This window comes from Chlorocebus sabaeus, chromosome 5 (assembly GCF_047675955.1).
Source record: "Chlorocebus sabaeus isolate Y175 chromosome 5, mChlSab1.0.hap1, whole genome shotgun sequence".
Taxonomy (NCBI): domain Eukaryota; kingdom Metazoa; phylum Chordata; class Mammalia; order Primates; family Cercopithecidae; genus Chlorocebus; species Chlorocebus sabaeus.
In genome coordinates this window covers 54,548,496-54,555,516 of record NC_132908.1, presented here as the reverse complement: position 1 = coordinate 54,555,516, position 7,021 = coordinate 54,548,496, and positions in this window count along the sequence as shown.

Here is a 7,021-nt window from a genome sequence, read left to right as displayed (position 1 = left end):
AACCCAGAATCCTATACCCAGTGAAAATGTTCTTCAGGAATGAAGGGAAAATTTGGACATTTTAAAATAAAACAAAACTAAGAGAATTTACTCCTAGACTAAAAAATAGCTAAATAAAATTCTCGAAATAGAAACAATAAAAAAAGAAATTTTGAATAATCAGGAGGGATGAAATAACATATTAAGCAAACGTATGGGTAAATACAATAGGCTTAGCCAGGCGTGGTGGCTCATGCCTGTAATCCCAGAACTTTGGGAGGCTGAGGAGGGTGGATCACCTGAGGTCGGGAGTTTGAGACCAGCCTGACCAACCTGGAGAAACGCCATCTCTACTAAAAATACAAAATTAGCCGGGTGTGGTGGTACCTGCTTATAATTCCAGCTACTTGGGAGGCTGAGGCAGGAGAATCGCTTGAACCCAGGAGGCAGAGGTTCCACTGAACCGAGATCACACCAGCTTGGGCCACAGAGTGAGACTCTATCTCAAAAAAAAATATATATATATATATATACATACACACACACACACGCACACACATATACACACACACATACATGCGATAGGCTTTTCTTCTAGAATTTTCTAAATTATTATTCATGGTTGAAGTAAAATTATTTTGCTTCTGATACCGTTCTAAATGTATATAGAGGAAAATTTTAACACAATTATAGATTGGGGAGGATAAAGGGACGTAAAGAGGTAATATTTCTTTTTGTTGTTGTTGAGACGGAGTTTCACTCTTGTTGCCCAGGCTGGAGTGCAATGGCGCGTTCTTGGCTCACCACAACCTCCGCCTCTGGGTTCAAGCGATTCTTCTGCCTCAGCCTCCCGAGTAACTGGGATTACAGGCATGCGCCACGACGCCCAGCTATTTTTGTATTTTTAGTAGAGATGGGGTTTCTCCATATTGGTAGTGAACTCTCGACCTCAGGTGATCCGCCCGCCTCGGCCTCCCAAAGTGCTCGGATTACAGGCGTGAGCCACTGCGCCTGGCCATAAACAGGTAATATTTCTATACTTTACTCAAACTAGTAGAACAATCTCAGTAGACTGAGAGAAATTAAATAGAGATGATGTAATACCTAAAGCAACACCGCTAAAGAGCTAAACAAAAAGATATACTCAAAAACATAATAAGTAAATTAAAATGAGATTGTAAAAAATGTTCAGGCTAGGCACGGTGGCTCACGCCTGTAATCCCAGAACTCTGGGAGGCTGAGGGAGATGGATCACCTGAGGTCAGGAGTTCAAGACCAACCTGGCCAACATGGTGAAACCCTGTCTCTACGAAAAATACAAAAATTTACCAGGCATGGTGGCACACACCTGTAATCCTAGCTACTCGGAAGGCTGAGGCAGGACAATCGCTTGAACCTGGGAGGTGGAGTTTGCAGTGAGCTGAGATCAGGCCACTGCACTCCAGCCTGGGCGATAGAGCTAGACTTTGTCTCAAAAAAAAAAAAAAAAAAAAAAAAGAAACTGTTCAAGTAACACATAGGAAAGCAGGAAAAAGAAAACACAGAAATAAAAAAGAGAAGAAACAGTCAAAAAAATAAAATAAAATAAGAAGACAAGACCACGCCATTGCACTCCAGCCTGGGAGATAGAGCAAGACTCTTGTCTCAAAAAAAATAAATTAACAAAAAATAAAAATAAAAAGAAGAAAGAAAGAAAATAAAAGAAAAAAAGAAATAATGCTTTTCTGCCTATCCTGGTATCCCTTAACACAAAATTAATCATCACAGTAGACTCTAGAGCAAAGAAAACTACCAGAGACAGAGAGTGACAGTATATAATAGTAAAAGTGTCAATCTATCCAGAACATATAGAAATCCTTAATACAGGGCGGGGTATGGTGGCTCATGCCTGTAATCCCAGCACTTTGGGGGGCCGAGGCAGGCAGACCACAAGGTCAGGATTTTGAGATTGGCCTGTCCATTATGGTGAAACCCCATCTGTACGAAAAATACAAAAATTAGCCAGGTGTGGTAGTGCGCCCCTGTAGTCCCAGCTACTCGGGAGGTTGAGGCAGAAGAATCGCTTGAACCTGGGAGGCGGAGATTGCAGTGAGCCGAGATCACGCCACTGCACTCCAGTCTGGGTGACAGAGCGAGATTCCATATCAAAAAAAAAAAAAAAGAAGAAGAAGAAGAAAAGAATTTTTTTTTTTTTTTTTTTTTTTTGAGACAGAGTCTCGCTTTGTCGCCCAGGCTGGAGTGCAGTGGCGCGATCTCGGCTCACTGCAAGCTCCGCCTCCCGGGTTCACGCCATTCTCCTGCCTCAGCCTCCGAGTAGCTGGGACTACAGGCGCCCGCCACCTCGCCCGGCTAATTTTTTGTATTTTTAGTAGAGACGGGGTTTCACCGTGTTAGCCAGGATGGTCTCAATCTCCCGACCTCGTGATCCACCCGCCTCGGCCTCCCAAAGTGCTGGGATTACAGGCGTGAGCCACCGCGCCCGGCCAAGAAATTCTTAATACACATGCACCAAGCAAGAGAACTACAAAATATGCAAAACAAAAACTGATAGAACTGAAAGGAGAAATGGACAAATCCACACTTAAAGCTGGAGATAGCAACACCTCTCTCCAGCTATTGATAGTACAACTAGATATAAAATCAGAAAAGATGCAGAACTTAACCACAGCATCAACCAACAGGAGCTAACTGATATTTTTAGAACACTCTGCCTCAGAACAGCAGAATATACCGTGTTTTCTTTTTTTTCTTTTTTGAGACAGAGTCTTGCTCTGTCACCCGTGCTGGAGTGCAGTGGCACAATCTTGGCTCACTGCCACCTCCGCCTCCTGGGTTCCAGCAAGCACATCTGGCTAATTTTTATATTTTTCATAGAGACGGGGTTTCACCATATTGTCCAGGCTGGTCTTAAACTCCTGGCCTCAAGTGATCCGCCCGCCTCAGCCTCCCAAAGTGCTAGGATTACAGGTGTGAGCCACCACACCAGGCCCACACCTTGTTTTCAAGTGCCCATGAACATATACCAAGATAGACCACATCCTGGCCATAAAACAAACTTTAACAAGTTTAAAATAATTGAAATCTTACAGAGTATTTTTTCTGGCTACAATAGAATCAAACTAGAAATCAGTAACACAAAGAGAACAGGAAATTCTCTAAATGCTTAGAAATTAAACCGTACACTTCTGAATGATCCATGGATAAAGAGAAAGTTTCAAGGGAATTTTTTAAAACATACATTGAACTGAATTACCGTGAAAGTAAAACATATCAAAATTTGTGAAATACACCTAAAGCAGCACTAATATGGAAATGTATTTCACTTTAGAAAAGAGGAAAAGTCTTAAATCTGTCATCTAAACTCTATATCATCTAAACTTGATAGATTGACACCTTAAAGACCCAGAAAAAAACAGTGAAATAAATTCAAAACCAGCAGAAGTAAGGGAATAATAAAGATAAGAGCAGAAATCAATGAAATCTAAAACGAGAGAGAGAGAGAGAGGAGGGATATATAGAGAGAGAATTAGTGGAACAAAGATTTGGTTTTTTGAACAGATCAATAAAATTGGCAAACCTCTAGCAAGACTGACAGAGTAAAAAAAGTCAGAGAAGACACAAATATCTATACCTAAAAAAAGTCAGAGAAGTGAAATAAGGAATATTGCTATAAACCCTGAAGACATCAGTAATAATAATAATAAGGTAATGTTTATTATTATTATAAAGTTGATAACTTAGATGAAATAACTACTTCCCCAAAGACACAAACTGTTACAATTCATTTAACATGAAATAATTCATTTGAGTAGTCCTGTAACAATTAAGGAAATTAGATTTTCAATTTTAAAACTCCCAAAAAGAAATCTCTTTGGGAAGCCAAGGCGGGAGGATCACTTGATCCCAGGAGTTCGAGACCAGCCTGGGCAACATAGTGAGACTCCCCATCTCATTTTATTTTAAAAAATTATTATTAGTATTATTTTAAAACTCCAGACTCAGATGTTTTTGCTGAAGAATTGTACCAAACATTTTAAAAATTAATACTAATTCTACAAAATTGTTTTCAGAAAATAGGAGTGAATTCTCTTCAGTTCATTCTATAAAGTCAGTACCCTGATACTAAAACCAGATAAAGGTAGTACATAAAAAAAGAAAAGAAAACTGGCCGGGTGCAGCGCAGTGGCTCACACCTGTAATCCCAGCATTTTGGAAGGCCGAGGCAGGCTTATCACCTGAGGTCAGGAGTTCAAGACCAGCTTGGCCAACATGGTGAAACCCCGTCTCTACTAAAAATACAAAAATTAGCCGGGTGTGGTAGCAGGCACCTGCAATCCCAGCTACTTGGGAGGCTGAGGCAGAATAATCACTTGAACTTGGGAGGCAGAGGTTGCAGTGAGCCAAGATGGTGCCATTGCACTCCAGCCTGGGCAAGAGAGCAAGACTCTGTCTCAAGGAAAACAAAAAAACAAACAAACAAAAAAACAGGCTAAAGATGAAATATCATATATTATATTACATCAGTCAGTATAGAAAAGCATTTGACTAAATTAAACATTCATTAATGGTAAAAGCTGTCAAAAAATAAGAGAGGAGAACTTCCATAATTTGATAAAGAGAATCTACAAAAAACCTACGGCTAACGTTGGTCCTTCATGATGAAAAATTGAATGCTCTCCCTGAAGACCAGCAATAGGGCAAGGATGTCAGCTCATACTACAACATAGTGTTGAACATTTTAGCCAATGCGATAAACCACTAACAAATAGGTAGAAAAAGAGGAAAAAACCTTTTCTGTATGCAGATGACATGATTGTCTATATAGAAAATGTCAAAGAATCTACCAAGAAAAAGAAAAAAATCTCCTAGAACTAATATGTTCGGCAAGGTTGCAAAATATAATTATACAAAAATTATTTCCATATACTAGCAGTGAACTCATTCATAGACAGCAAAATTAAAAACGCAATACCTTTTAAAATCACCAAAAATAAGTGAATAAAATAATTAGGTGGAAAGCTAACAAAATGTGTATAGAACCTGTATGCTGAAAACTCCGTAATGCTGATGAAAGACGTTAAAAATAAACAAATAAATGGAGAGACATACTGTGTTCTTGAATTGGAAGACTCAGCATAGTAAAAATGTCAATGCTCCCCAATTGATATACAGGTTTAATGTAATTTCTATCAGAATCCCAGCAAGATATTCTGTAGATATAGATAACATTATTCTAAAACTTACATAGAAAGATAAAGAATATTACTAGGACAGCTGAAACAATTTTGAAGAAGAATAAGTTGGGGCTGGGCGCAGTGGCTCATGCCTGTCATCCTAGCACTTGGGAGGCCAAGCTGGTAGGATCACTTAAGGCCAGAAGATTGAGACCAGCCTGGGCAACATAGCAAGTACTCTGTCTCTACACAATTATTTTAAAAAGTTAGTTAGGCATGGTTGGTCTCAGCTACTCAGGAGGTTGAGGGTGGAAGATTCCTTGAGCCCAGGTGCTCAAGGCTGCAGTGAGCTATGATCGTGTCACCGCACACCAGCTTGGGGGACAGAGTGAAACCTTGTCGCAAACAAACAAGCAAACCAGTAACTTGGGAGGAATTAATAACAGTCTGCCTCAGAGGTGCCCAACCCCTGGACCACTGGTTTGTGGTCTGTTAGGAACCCGGCTGCCCAGCAGGAGGTGAGCAGCTATGAATGAAGCTTCATCTGTATTTACAGCTGCTCCCCATTGCTCACATTACCACCTGAACTCTGCCTCCTGTCAGACCAGCAGCAGCATTAGATTCTCATAGGAGTGCAAACCGTATTGTGAACTGTGCATGCGAGAGTTCTAGGTTGTGTGCTCTTTATGAGAATCTAATGCCTGATGATCTGTTACTGTCTCCTATCACGCCCAGATGGGACTGTCTAGTTGCAGGAAAACAAGCTCAGGGCTCCCGCTGATTCTACATTATGGTGAGTTGTATAATTATTTCATTATATATTACAATGTAATCATAATAGAAATAAAGTGGACAACAAAGATATTATGCTTGAATCATCCTGGAAACACCCCCATAACATCCGTGGAAAAATTGTCTTCCTTGAAACTGTCCATGGTGCCAAAAAGTTGGGGACCACTGGTCTACCTGATTTTAAGACTTTTTTTTTTTGAGACAGAGTTTTGCTCTTTTTGCCCAGGCTGGAGTGCAATGGCGCGATCTTGGCTCACTGCAACCTCTGCCTGCTGGGTTCAAGCGATTCTCCTGCTTCAGCCTCCTGAGTAGCTGGGTTACAGGCACATGCCACCACATCCAGCTAATTTTGTATTTTTAGTAGAGACAGGGGGGTTTCATCATGTTGGCCAGGCTGGTCTGGAACTCCTGACCTCCAGTAATCCACGCCTCAGCCTCTCAAAGTGCTGGGATTATAGGCATGAGCCACTGCTCCCAGCCTTAAAACTTACTATATAGGTATAGTAATCAAGACTGTTATTAACAGAGAGGTAGACATGCAGATCAATGAAATAGAACAGAGAATCCAGAAATATGTCCAACTGATTTTTTACAAAGTTGTAAAAGCAATTCAATGAGAGTCTTCTCAGCAAATAGAGCTAGAACAATCAGACATCCACAGGCAAAAAAAAAAAAAAAGAAATCAAACCTAAACCAAAAAAAGTCATCAAAACCTCTATCAAATTTCATACCTCCTATAAAATTCAACTTAAAATGGATCACAGACTTAAATATAAAATAAAATTATGGAACTTTCAGAATAAAACATAGGAGAAAATTCAAAGAGTTTTTAGATTGGGCAACAAAAGCACAATCCATAAAAGGAACAATGGATAGTTCAGGCTTTATCAAATTTTAAAACTTTTGTTTTGTGAAAGACCCTGTTAAGTGGATGAAAAGACAAGCTACAGACTGGGAGAAAATATTTGCAAACCACATATTCAACAAAGGACTAGCAGGTAGAATATACAACTCTCGAAATTCAACAGTAAAAAAGCAAATCATCATACGGGGTACAGTGGCTCATGCCTGTAATC